Source organism: Mirounga angustirostris, unplaced genomic scaffold (genome assembly GCF_029215605.1).
Source record: "Mirounga angustirostris isolate CCGP_5_RB_7025 unplaced genomic scaffold, mMirAng1.0.hap1 SCAF_3, whole genome shotgun sequence".
Classification (NCBI taxonomy): Eukaryota; Metazoa; Chordata; class Mammalia; order Carnivora; family Phocidae; genus Mirounga; species Mirounga angustirostris.
This window is the reverse complement of record NW_026991711.1, coordinates 117,716,361-117,730,914: the sequence shown is the minus strand read 5'-3', so window position 1 is coordinate 117,730,914 and position 14,554 is coordinate 117,716,361. Positions and strand designations below refer to the sequence as shown.

Genomic DNA, 14,554 nt, shown 5'->3' with positions numbered 1-14,554 from the left:
CCCGATGCGGGACTCGATCCAGGGACTCCAGGATCATGACCTGAGCCGAAGGCAGTCGCTTAACCAACTGAGCCACCCAGGCTCCCTGAACTCCATTTCTTAAAAAAGAGTCTGAAAGGATAAAACTCTGGGAAGAGATTCCTAAGTGTATTCCCCCCAACCCCCACCATTCACAAACACAACTTGAGGTGGTAATTTATATTTTTATTTTTTTAAAGATTTTATTTATTTGACAGAGAAACACAGCGAGAGAGGGAACACAAGCAGGGGGAGTGGGAGAGGGAGAAGCAGGCTTCCCGCGGAGCAGGGAGCCCGATGTGGGGCTTGATCCCAGGACTCAGGGATCATGACCTAAGCTGAAGGCAGACGCTTAACGACTGAGCCACCCAGGCGCCCCGAGGTGGTAATTTTTTAAAAAAAAGAATTAAGGTGTTCTTTTCACATTCGCTGAGCCCTACAGACAGTAAAATAGAATAGCCTTAAATTTTTTTGGCCAGCCAGGGAGGAGCCTGCACCATTACTAAGACTTCTCATTATACAGGGAGTAACGCTTTAGGTGAGATAAAACTGTCGACATCTAAGCTGAAAGAAAAGACAAACTGACTACCTAAGGTAGACTCAGAATTGTTGGGCCTTATTTTATTCATCAGGCTTGTGACATCTTGGCTTCATGGTTATTAAGTACTCTCCTTTCCCTTTTCATATTACAAGTACTTCTAATTGTACTTGCTTGTCTCACTATTGTTCAATGTCCGTTGTCCAAAATATTAAATGTGCCTCTGTAGGAAAACACTGCTTGTTTCAGAAGCCATGATAACAAGTAATGATTAGAACTGGTCTTAAACCTGTTCAGCTTATCAACAACAACTCCTCTCAGCAAACATTGTTAAAAGCCAACAAATCAGCATCAGCTCCTCACTTCTGAAAGTCAGCCAATCAGTTATGAACTCTCTCCAGTAAACATACTTCAGCATGCCGATCAACAACAACCTCACCTGAGTAACCACACTTCTATTGATGGCGTTAATCCATCTCTGAAAATCTACCAATCCAAAAATCCTATTAAAAAAATCCCTTTCTAGGGATGCCTGGGTGGCTCAGTTGGTTAAAGGTCTGCCTTCATCTGAGGTCTTAATCCCAAGGTCCTGGGATCGAGCCCCATGTCAGGCTCCCTGCTCAGCAGGGAGTCTGCTTCTCCCTCTCCTTTTGCCTCTCCCCTACTTGTGCTCCCTCTCTCAATCTTTCAAATAAATAAAATTTTTAAAAAATTAAATTAAATTAAAAATCTCTTTCTAGGGATGCCTGGGTGGCTCAGTTGGTTAAGGGTCTGCCTTCAATTCAGGTTCTGATCCCAAGGTCCTGGGATTGAGCCCCACGTCGGGCTCCCTGGTCAGCAAGGAGTCTGCTTCTCCTGTTCCCCTACTTGTGCTCTCTCTCTACCCCTGCTTGCACTCCCCCTGCTTGTGCTCTCTCATGCGTGCTCTCCCTCTCAAATAAATAAATAAATAAATAAAATCTTAAAAAAAAAAAAACTTTTCTATGGTAAACAACAAATTCAACATCATTTTTTTAATGTCAGATATTGAGTGTTGGTCTTATCATCATTTGACAAATATGACCCTGCTCTTAAAGGATACACATGAAATATTTAGAGTAAAACACATAATGTCCTCAACTGAACCTCAGACTGTACAGTAATGTTCATTTACATGACAGAAAAAGAAACGTGGCAAAAATATTAACAATATTTGTTAGTAAATCTAGATGAAAGTGCATTATTATAGTCTGTAACTTTAAACTATTTTTCAAATTTAAGAAAACAAAAGCAGAAACATTGGCAAATTGGGGGAATAGGAAGTTTCAGGCCCTCGTTCCCCCACGGAGACACTGACTTAACCATAACATAGGTGCCAACTTGCCCTTGTGAGAACTCCAGAAACTAGTTAAGAGGTTGCAACATCCCAGTTGAGTGCAAAGCCAAAAAGTAACACATAGAAGCAGGTAGGAAAGTTCTCTTGCCTGTCCAAGACCCACCCTCTCCCCAGCAAAGCACCATGCTATCAATGTCGGCCCCAAACTCCCAACTCCCAGCTTCTTGCTTGGGAGGAAAAAAGAAGAATTGAATGTACATCCCGTGTTCTAGCTTCTCAGAGGGCTGCCTGAGGGGTTGGTTTGGTTTCGTCTTGCCCGACTCACAGATGCTGATGGGAAAGAAACAGAGGCATACTTTGGGTGTCAGGTCGGGGAAAGCAGAGAACAACGGTCAGCATCACCACATTTATAGCACCAGAGGGACTGCAGTACTGCGGACAGACGCAAGGGGGAGAAGGAGATTGTGGGTTCCTCAAGAAAAAACATGGGCAAACCCCTTTAATTGGGAAATTACATGCACCAGCTGAGGGAAGACACATCCCCAAGAAAAGTTTTGAGAGGTCTCCAGAATCTTTAGCCAAGCTGATTGGTTTTACAAATTTTTAAATCTCAACAAATGAGAACTAGGCATACAAAGAAACAGGGAAACATGGCCAAATCAAAGGAACAACAATAAAAACGAGAATAGCGAAAACAATCTTGAAAAATAAGCATAATTTTGCAAGACTTTCTGATTTTTTTTTAATATTTTAAAATTTTATTTTTATTTTTTAAAGATTTTATTTATTTATTTGACAGAGAGAGAGAGAGCACGCACAAGCAGGGGCAGAGGGAGAGAAAGAAGCAGGCTTCCCATGGAGCAGAGAGCCCGATGCAGGGCTCGATCCCAGAATCCTGGGATCATGACCTGAGCCAAAGGCAGACGTTTAACTGACTGAGCCACCCAGGTGCCCCTAATTTTATTTTTAAGTATCTCTAAGCCCATAATGGGGCTCAAACTTACAACCCCAAGATCAAGAGTCACACGCTCTACCGAGTCAGTCAGTCACCGGAAGACTTTCTGCTTTTAAAATTTATTATAAAGGACGCCTGGGTGGCTCAGTTGGTTAAGCGACTGCCTTCGGCTCAGGTCATGATCCTGGAGTCCCGGGATCGAGTCCCACATTGGGCTCCCTGCTCAGCAGGGGGTCTGCTTCTCCCTCTGCCCTCTTCCCTCGCGTGCTCTCTCTCTCTCATTCTCTCTCAAATAAATAAATAAAATCTTTAAAATTAATTTATTATAAAGCTACAGTAATCAATGGGATGCCTGGGTGGCTCAGTCGGTTAAGCGTCTGCCTTTGGCTCAGGTCATGATTCCAGTCCTGCACCAGGCTCCTTGCTCAGCAGGGAGCCTGCTTCTCCCTCTGCCTGCCCTATCCCTGTTTGTGTTCTCGCTATCAAATAAATAAATGAAAACAAATAAAGCTATAGTAATGAAGAGAATGTGTTATTGACATAAAGATAGAGCTGTAGATCAATGGGGCAGAATATAGTCCAGAAATAGACCCACACATGTATAGTAAACTGAATTTCCACAAAACTGAATCTCCACAGAGATGCCTCCACATGAGACAACCCTCTATGGTCAACTGAATCTCCACAAAGATGCAATTCAGTGGGGGAAAGGATTTTTTTTTTCTTTTTCTTTTGTACTTTATTATTTATTTATTTAAAAATACAGTTGACATACAATGTTACATTAGTTTCAGGTGTACAACATAGTGATTCCACAAGACTGTACAGTATGCTATGCTCACAAGTGTAGCTACCATCTATCACTGTATAACTCTAATACCATTGACTATATTCCTTATGCTGTAACTTTTATCCCCATTACTTATTCATTCCATAACTGAAAGCCTGTATCTCCCACTCCCCTTCATTTATTTTGTCCATTTCCCCACCCCCTTTCCCTCTGGCAACCAATGGTTTATTCTCTGAAATTATAGGTCTGATATTATGGTAACTTTTTAAAAATTTTTAATTCCAGTATAGTTAACATATAGTGTTATATTAGTTTCAGGTGTACAATATAGTGATGCAATAATTTTATACATTACTCGGTGCTATGGTAAGTGTACTCTTAATCCCCTTCATCTATTTCACCCATCCCTGCACCTCCCCCACCATAACCATCATTTTGTTCTCTAGAGTTCAGACTTTGTTTGGTTTCTCTATTTTTTTGCTTTGTTTGTTTTGTTTCTTAAATTCCACATATGAGTGAAATCACATGATATTTGTCTTTCTCTGACTGACTTATTTCACTTAACATTACACTCTCCATCCATGTTGTTGCAAATGGGCTCTCTATTCTGTTCTATAGATTTATGTGTCTATTTTTGTGCTGGTACCATACTGTTTGATTATGACAGCTTTTTAGTCTCAAATTCTGGAATTCTGATCCCACCAGTTTTGTTCTTCTTTTTCAAGATTGGTTTGGCTGTTCAGGGTCTTTTGTGGTTCTGTACAAATTTTAAGATTATTTGTTCTAGTTCTGTGAAAAAGGCTCTTGGTATTTTGATAGGAATTGGATTAAATATGTAGATTGCTTTAGGTCATGTGGACATTTTAATAATATTTATTCTTTTCCCTCTCCCTCTGCCCCTCCCCACAGTTCCTACTCTCTCTCACTCTCTTTCTCTCTCTCAAATAGATAAATAAAATCTTTTTTTAAAAAAACAATATTTGTTCTTCCAATCCATGTGCATGGAATATCTTTCCACTTGCTTGTATCATCCTCAATTTCTTTCATCAATATTTTACAGTTTTTAGAGTACAGGTCTTTCACCTCCTTGGTGAAGTTAATTCCTAGGTATTTTATTATTTTTGGTGCAATTGTAGATTGATTGTTTCCTTAATTTTGCTTTCTGCTAATTCATTATTAGTGTATGGAAATGCAATGGGTTTCTGTATATTGATTTTTTTATCCTGAGACCTTACTGAATTTATTTATTAGTTCTAGTAGTTTTCTGGTGGAGTCTTCAGGGTTTTCTATATATGGTATCATGTCATCTGCAAATAGTGAAAGGTTTATTACTTCCTTACCAATTTGGATGCCTTTTATTTCTTTTTCTTCTCTGATTGCTATGGCTCAGACTTCCAGTACTATGTTGAATAAAAATGGTGAGAGTGGACATTCTTGTCTTATTCCTGAGACTGGGGGAAAAGCTCTCAGGTTTCCCCACTGAGTATGATGTACGCTGTGGGTTTTTCAGATATGGCCTTTATTATGTTAAGGTATGTTTCCTCTAAACCTAATTTGTTGAGGGTTTGGTTGTTTTTTGTTTTTTGTTTTTTAAGATTTATTTACTTATTTTAGAGGGGGGAGAAGAGGGGCAGAAGAAAGAAGGAGAGGGAGAGAGAGAATCCTGAAGCAGACTCGGGCTCGATCCCAGGATGCTGAGATCATGACCTGAGCTGAAATCAAGAGTCAGCACTTTTAACTGACTAAGCCACCCAGGCACCCCTGTTGAGTGTTTTTATCATGAATGGTTGTTGTACTTTGTCAAATGCTTTTTCTGCATCTATTGAAATGATCAAATGGTTTTTATCTTTCTCTTGTTGATATGATGTATCAGGTTGATTGGTTTGCAAATATAGAACCACCCTTGAATCCCAGGAATAAATCTCATTTGATCATGGTGAATGATTTTTTAAATGTATTGTTGGATTCAGTTTGCTAGTATTTTCTTGAGGATTTTTGCATCTGTGTTCATCATAGAAATTAGTGTGTAGTTCTCCTTTTTTGTGGTGTCTTTATCTGGTTTTGGAATCAGGGTGATATTGGACTCATAGAATGAATTTGGAAGCTTTACCTTCCTCTTTTATTTTTTTGGAATAGTTTGAGAAGAATAGGTATTAACTCCCCTTTAAATATTTGGTAGAATTTACCTGTGAAGCCATCTGGCCTTGGACTTCTGTTTGTTGAGAGTTTTTAAATTACTGATTCAATTTCATTGCGGGTAATCAGTCTGTTCAAATGTTCTATTTCTTCCTGATTCAATTTTGGAGGTTATATGTATTTAGGAATTGATCCCTTTCTTCCAGGTTGTCCAATTTGTTGGCATATAATTTGTCATAACATTCTTTTACAATCCATTGTATTTCTGTGGTGTTGGTTGTTATTTCTCTTCTTCATATCGGATTTTGTATATTTGGGTCTTCTCTCTTTATCTCTCTTTCTATGAGTGTGGCTAAAGGTTTATCAATTTTGTTATCTTTTCAAAGAACCAGCTCCTGGTTTCATTGATCTGTTCTATTGGTTTTCTTTTTTTAGTTTCTAATTCTTTTATTTCTGCTCTAATCTTTACTATTTTCTTCCTTCTACTGGTTTTGGGTTGTGTTTGTTCTTCTTTTTCTAGCTTCTTTATGTGAAGGTCAGGTTGTTTATTTGAGACTTTTCTTGCTTCTTGAGGTAAACCTGTATTGCTATAAACTTCCCTGTTGGAACACCTTTTGCTACATCCAAAAGATTTTGGACGCTAGTGTTTTCATTTTCTTTTGTCTCCATGTATTTTGTGATTTCCTCTTTGATTTCTTGGTTGACCCATTCATGGTTTAGTAGCATGTTATTTAACTTCCATGTATTTGTGTTCTTTCTAGGTTTTTTTTTTGTGTGAGTTGATTTTTAGTTTCATAGTGTTATGGTCAAAAAAGACGCATGGTATGACTTCAATCTCTTTGAATTTGTTGAGACTTGTTTTGTGGCCTAACGTGATCTATTCTGGAGACTGTTCCATGTGCACGTGAAAACAATGTGTATTTTGCTGTTTTAGGATGGAATGCTCTGAATATATCTGCTAGATCCATCCAGTCCAATTTGTGATTTAAAGCAACTGTTTCCTTGTTGATTTTCTGTTTGGATGACCTATCCATTGATGTAAGTGGGGTGTTAAAGACCCCTATTATTATTGTATTACTATCTATTACTTTCTTCATGTTTGTTATTAGCTGTTTTCTGCATTTGGGTGCTCCCATGTTGGGTGCATTAATATTTACATTTGTTCCATCTTTTGTTGTAATTGTTGGCTTGTTCTCTTTATGATTATATAGTGTCCTTCTTTGTCTCTTGTTACAGTCTTTGTTTTGTTTTTAACTACACTGCATACTGGGCATGGAGCCCAACATGGGGCTTGAACTCACAATCCTGAGATTAAGACCTGAGCTGAAATCAAGAGTTAGACACTTAACCGACTGAGCCATCCAGGCGTCCCAACAGTCTTTGTTTTAGAGTCTATTTTGCCTGATATAAATATTGCTACCCCAGCATTGTTTTCACTTCCATTTGCATGATAGTTTTCCATCCTTTCACTTTTAGTCTTCATTTGTCTTTAGGTCTGAAATGAGTCTCTTTTAGGCAGCATATAGATAGATCTTGTTTTTTTAATCTATTCTGTCACCCTGTGTCTTTTCATTGAGGCTTTTTAGTCCATTTAACATTCAAAGTAATTATTGATAAGTATGTACCTATATCCTTTTGTTACTTATTTTATGGTTGTTTTTGTAGTTCTTCTCTGTATTTTTTTTTCTTCTTTTGCTGTCTCTTGGCTTACTGGCTTCTTCTCATATACTTGGGTTCCTTTCTCTTTATATTTTTACATATCTATTACTGGTTTTGGGTTGCCATTAGGTTTATATATAACATCTTTTGCATATAGCATATAGCAATTTAATCTATATCAAGTTGATGGTTGCTCAAGTCCAAACCACCTTTCCTCCTCTCCTTTCCATATTTTAGGTATATGGTGTAATACTTTACATCCTTTTAATTTGTGAATCCCTTAACACATTTTTATAGATATACATAATTTAACTGTTTTTGTGCTTCCCACTTTTCTCACTCCTACTTTTCATCTTTCCTTTGCACTCAAAGAGTCCTCTTTAACATTTCTCATAGGACTGGATTATTGGTCATGAATTCCTTTAACTTTTGTTCATCTGGGAAACTATCTCTCCTTCTGTTCTGAATGGTAGCCTTGCTGGATAGAGTATTCTTGGCTGCAGGTGTTTTTCTTTCAGCACTTTGAATATGTCATGCCACTCACGCCTGTCCTGCAAAGTTTCTGCTGAAAAATCAGCTAATAGCCTGAGCAGGGTGTGGGGCTCGATCCCAGGACCCTGGAATCATGACCTGAGCCAAAGGCAGACATTTAACCACCTGAGCCACCCAGGCACCCCAACTTTTTGCCATTTTAATTACTGTGTGTCTTGTTGTGGACCTCCTTGGGTTGATTTTGTTGAGGGATCTTTGTGCCTTCTGTATCTGGACTTCTGTATCTTTCCCCAAATTTGGGAAGTTTTCAGCTATTTCTTCAAATACATTTTCTGTACAATTTTCTCTCTTTTCTCCTTCTGGGATTCCTATAATATGAATGTTATTATGCTGATGGTCACTAAGTTTCCTTAGTCTATTTTCATTTATTATTATTATTTTTCTCTTCTGTTCAGCTTGATTGCTTTCTGTACTCTGTCCTCCAGGTCACTGATCTGTTTTTCTGCTTCATCTAATCTACTATTTATTCACTCTAGTGTATTTTTTATTTCAGCTATTGAGTTCTTCGTCTCTCTCTCTTTTTTTTTTTTTTTTATGTTTTCTTTCTCTTTGTTCAGGGTCTCACTGAGATCCTCCAGTCTTTTCTCAAGTCCAGTGAATATCTTATGACCAATACTTTAAGTTTTCTATCAAGGATATTACTTATCTCCATGTCATTTAGCTTTCTTGCTGTGATTTTCCTGTTCTTTCATTTGGGACATATTCCTTTGTCTGCCAATTTTGTCTAACTCTCTGTGTCTGTTTCTTTGTGTTAGGAAAGTCAGCTACATCTTCTGCCTTGAAAGTATTGGACTTATGAAGAAGAGGTCCTGTAATGCCCGCAGTGCAGTATCCCCTGTTCACAGAACACTTCACAGGTGTCTCCTATGTGTGTTGTCAAGGCACACCTGCTAATGTAGCTGAGCTGCTTTTGCTATCAGTCCAGTCATCTGCAGTGGCTCTCTTTGCCCTTTGTGGGCAGGGGTTGGTCCCTGTGATGTTAGTGGGCTAGTCTGGGGCTGCCTTGGGCTTAAGGTGGATATGAGTGTGAGATGTGTGGTGTCAGCATCATAGGCTCCAGTGGAAGAGAAACTGCGGTTGCCAGGGACGTAGGTAGGCCAGGTTGGAGGGGGTGGATCCATAGCAGAACGTAGAGGGTAAGGTTCACTGTTAGCAAGTTAGGTAGGAGTGTTGGTGCCAGGCTGGTTCCTGCAGGTGTCCATGTGCTTATGGGGGAGTGGAGGAGGCAGGGGAAGTAAATGGCACCTGCCAGCTCTTTTGTTTCTAGAGAAGTCTCCCAATGATCCCTGCCCATCCAGCAGAGGGTCTGAGATTAGTAAATACATCTCCTTCCTATATACCCCATGCATTTTTTTTTTTTTACCCCATGCATTTTTCAAAGTGCTGCTTCTATGCTATACCTCTGCGGGGTGTTTGTTGTGCTCTCTCCTTAAGGGCAAGAACTCAGCTCCTTCTCACCCTCCTGGCTGTCCCATGAGGCCAGTGGTTTTTCAAGTTCCAGGTTTTAAGCCCTGCTGATTGCAAGAACTTGTGAAATTCAGCCCCTCTGGCTTTCAAAGCCAAATGTTACGGGGATTCACATTCCCCATGTGGGCTCCCTGATGTTAGAGTCTGTTTCCCCCCACACCTGTGCCCATGGCTCCCTTTCCCCCACAGACAGTCCCACGGGTTCATTTAGCTCCCCACCCCATCTCTGCCCTTCCTACCCTCTTCCATGTGGCTTCTTCTCTACATTTAGCTGTGGAGAGTCTATTCTACTAGTCTTCAGCTTGTTTTCTGGGTTATTAACACTGACGTGTTATCTAGTTGTATCCATGGAATGAGGTGAGCTTAGGGTCCTCCTACTCTGCCATCTTCCTGGGAAGTCGCCATGATAACTTTTGAAGATAGAAAATGTGCCCGTATTTAGTTTGTTGCTTCTCAGCTCCAAATACTGCCTTTATTGCCTCTGAAAATTTAGATGAGCCCTTTAAAATGTATCCTTTAAAAAAATTAAATTAAATTAAATTAAATGTATCCTTCATGCACAGTTGCAGATTTCCAAGCTTTGCCAGTAGAGGGCACTTGGAGAGATGGGAGGAAGGAGCTTTCCATCTAGTTGCAGTGGTGCTTGCTCAGCATTGCACAAGGCTTCTTCAGCATCCAGCTCCTACAGTGCTCCAGGGTAAGCAACACCAGCTTTTCCTGGCAACCACTTAAGATGATTTTTCAATGGAGGGTCTTCCATGAGACACCTCTTTTTGACAGGCTTTCTGGGCAGGGAGCTTTCTAGCAAGTTCCACCGGCACTGCACCACAGTGACTTCTCTTACACTCGGGAACCATAGGATTCATTCTCTCCAGGCAGGTCTGGTTTTCAGGGGTACTCTTCCTCAAGTGCTCTACCTTAGCCATAGGAATTGTGGCAGCTCCATTTATCTGCTTATGTCTCCTTGTATATTTACTTTCTACTAGCCAATCCCTTATTGCTCCACTCCCTTGTAGTAGTTAATAATTCTTCGTATTACAGTTTCCTCATTTAAATTTCTTTATGGTTTCTGTCTCCTGATTGGATCCTAATTGATACAAATATAAAACATACATTCTCTATCACCTAACTCTTAGCATATGGTAAGAATATATATGATAGCCCCCACCTTAATATTCTCCACTTGGCTTTATGATTTTTAAGCTAATTATATTTCAAATATCCTATTTCATTCTATTAAAAAAAATTTTTTTTTATGGGCGCCTGGGTGGCTCAGTCGTTAAGCGTCTGCCTTCGGCTCAGGTCATGATCCCAGGGTCCTGGGATAGAGTCCCACATCGGGCTCCCTGCTCGGCAAGAAGCCTGCTTCTCCCTCTCCCATTCCCCCTGCTTGTGTTCCTGCTCTCGCTATCTCTCTCTCTGTCAAATAAATAAAAATCTTTAAAAAAAATTTTTTTTTTAATTTATTTGTCAGAGAGAGACAGACACACAGAGAGAGCACAAGCAGGGGGAACAGCAGGCAGAGAAGCAGGCTCCCCACTGAGCAAGAAGCCCGATGCTGGACTCAATCCTAGGACCCCAGAATCATGACCTGAGCCGAAGGCAGACACCTAACTGACTGAGCCACCCAGGCGTCCCTATCATATTTCATTCTAAATAAAAGGCTAATACTAATTCATTCCTTCATTTAATTAAGGATCTTCTATGTGTCAGTTTCCATTGCAAGGGCCTATAGATAAAATAGCAGATTAAAAAAATCCAGCAAAAATAACTGTTCTCATAGAGCTTGCATTCTATTGGGGGATCAAAACCAGGTAAATGATTAAAATATGTAGCATGCTAAATAGTGTTAAGTTCTAAGGATAGAAATATAGTAGGAAAGGGGTTATGAAATTTTAGGGAGAAGTTAGTTGAAATGAAAGGCCTAGGAAGACTTTATTGAAATTGTGACTTTTGAATAAAGATCTGAAGGCATGATTGAGTAGGCCATGTGGCTATATGGGAAGAGTGTTCCAGGCAGAGGGAACAGCATGGACAAAGTCCCTGAGTAAGGAGTATGCTAGTGTGTAAAGTATAGTAAGGACACCAATGTGGCTGGAGCACAGATAATGGTGTTGGAGGGAGTGAGGGAAGAAATAGGAGATGAGCTGAGAGAAGTTAGAAGAGAGGGCAAGGGCGCCTGAGTGGCTCAGTTGGTTAAGCGACTGCCTTCGGCTCAGGTCATGATCCTGGAGTCCCGGGATCGAGTCCCGCATCCGACTCCCTGCTCAGTGGGGGGTCTGCTTCTCCCTCTGACCCTCTTCCCTCTCGTGCTCTCTGTCTCTCAAATAAATAAATAAAATCTTTAAAAAAAAAAAAAAAGAAGAGAGGGCAAGATGATGATGGGTCTTCTAAGTCGTAGGACTGACTTTGGCTTTTCTTCTGAAATGGGAGGCTATCAACATTGTCATCAATATACTGTTATTTTAAGAGTTCTTGTTTGTGCTTGCAAAATACTGATTACAAAAGTACTTGGTATTTTAGAATAGAAAAACAAAAAGAACCCTTTAACATTGTTTTGTAAGTGATCGCCATTCACTGCAATAGGGATAGAATTTCAGAAAACAATGTGAAAAGTAGTTTTTGTACTATGTTTTACATGTAATTTTAATTTAAATGAACATCTCAATTCAATTAAATCTAATACTGTGTAACTTTTTCTTTGGCATCATGAGAATTACTGTGAGGTTACTGAGCCTTAAGCAGTAATAGTTCCATTTATAATTGTTTGACAGTCAAATAAATGCTCAAAAACTTTTTTTTTTTTCTGTATTTTATAAATACTGTTGCGAATGTGGTTCTTCCAGGGATGTCTGGGTGGCTCAGTCATTGGGCGTCTGCTTTCGGCTCAGGTCATGATCCCAGGGTCCTGGGATCAAGTCCCACATCGGGCTCCCTGCTCAGTGAGGAGCCTGCTTCTCCCTCTCCTACTCCCCCTGCTTGTGTTCCCTCTCTTGCTGTGTCTCTCTGTCAAATTAATAAATAAAATATTTTTTAAAAAATGGAAAAAAAAAGAATGTGGTTCTTCCAGTGGTGGCCCAAGAGACAGGGTGTTTACTTTTATACATTTAGGTTTTGCAGTATGTGATCTTTTCTAGTGGTTTTCTTTGCTGGGTGTTTGTTCAGAAGGAAATTAAACAGTTGTGAACAGTTGTGAATATATGTTTTAGAAATTTTTAAAATTATTCTTTTAAAGATTTTATTTATTTATTTGAGAGAGAGAAAAAGTGAGAGAGCACAAGCAGAGGGGGGAGGCAGAGGCAGAGGGAGAACCAGACTCCCTCTGAGTGGGGAGCCCAATATGGCTTTGAGATCATGACCTGAGCCGAAGGCAGATGTTTAACCAACTAAGCCACCCAGGTGCCCCTGTTTTAGAAATTTTAAAAGTGGGGCACCTGGGTGGCTTTGTTGGCTAAGCGACTGCCTTTAGCTCAGGTCATGATCACAGGGTCTGTAACTGAGCCCCTCATCGGGCTCCCTGCTCAGCGGGGAGTCTGCTTCTCCCTCTGATCCTTCCCCTCTCATGCTCTCTGTCTCCCATTCTCTCTCTCAGATAAATAAATTAAAAATCTTAAAAAAAAAAAAGGAAATTTTAAAAGCAACCTAAAGCATAAAAATAACTTGCCGTCACACTAAGAGCCTGGAAAAAAATTTTTGAGGGAGACCAGGTGTAAAGTATATTCCTAAAAAAAATTCCTTTTCAAAAAATGCTTTTTCCAAAAATCTGAACTTTAATGTCTTATATAAAATACTGAATGTAGGGTGCTTGGGTGGCTCAGTGGGTTAAGTGTCTGCCTTCGGCTCAGATCATGATCTTGGAGTCCTGGGATCAAGCCCCATATGGGGCTCCCTGCTCAGCAGGGAGTCTGCCTCTCCCTCTCACTGTCTGCTCCCCACTGCTCATGCTCTGTCTCTCTCAAATAAATAAATAAAATCTTAAAAAAAAAATAATGTATACATATATGAACATCAGTATATTTGTTTTATTTGCAGAGAATGATATTGATATAAAGATCACATTAAATTCAAAGTAAGCATTATTTTAAAAAGGAACCTCCCTGGGGCGCCTGGGTGGCTCAGTCGTTAAGCGTCTGCCTCCGGCTCAGGTCGTGATCCCAGGATCCTGGGATCGAGCCCCGCATCGGGCTCCCTGCTCCGTGGAGAGCCTGCTTCTCCCTCTCCCACTCCCCCTGCTTGTGTTCCCTCTCTCACTGTGTCTCTCTCTGTCAAATAAATAAATAAAATCTTAAAAAAAAAAAAAAGGAACCTCCCAAATCCACACATAAACATCACAAAAAAATAGAGAAATATTAATTTAATGTTAATAATTATACCTGAGCATTAAATAATTATACCTGAGTATTAAATTGAAATAATTAAATTGAATACTAAATTGAAATAATTATACCTGAGTATTAAATTGAAAACATTCAAATAAAGTAGAATTACTAAGACATAATAGTAAATTAGACATGCAAAAGGATGCTAAATTGGATAAAGAAAATCAAGTTTTAAAAAATGCTTTACGGGCGCCTGGGTGGCTCAGTTGGTTGAGCGACTGCCTTCGTCTCAGGTCATGATCCTGGAGTCCCGGGATCGAGTCCCACATCGGGCTCCCTGCCCGGCGGGGAGTCTGCTTCTCCCTCTGATCCTCCCCCTCTCATGCTTTCTGTCTCCCATTCTCTCTCAGATAAATAAATAAAATCTTTAAAAAAAAAAAAATGCTTTACAAAGTCACTTAGCAATTTACTCAAAAAAAATCATCTATACATATTGTAACTCTTCCTGTCCAATTATTCTTGTAGATTTCAGAATATAACCATAATATATCTAAGCCTCAGAAGGAAGGTTTGTAAATGATTCAGCCAAATCGCCAGAAGTCATTACAACCTGCCTCTGACCCTGTGTGTCCTTCTTTCACTATACTATTGAGATATAGGAGAATCTAGGTCAGTGGTAATAGACGGCATTTAATATCATTCTAAATATTTCACACATCTGAATATTATTTTCAGGAAAATCTTAGAGAATTTACATTAATCATCAATAATAATACCTTATATGCTAGAATGCATTAGAGTTTTC

General features: G+C 39.6%; 1 long non-coding RNA gene across 1 annotated transcript in view; it reads left to right on the top strand.

Annotated features, from left to right (window-relative positions):
• LOC135363879 (uncharacterized) overlaps positions 1-14,554 on the top strand; it is a 44,568-nt gene that overhangs the window by 18,393 nt on the left and 11,621 nt on the right. The gene's annotated exons all lie outside the window — the stretch shown is intronic.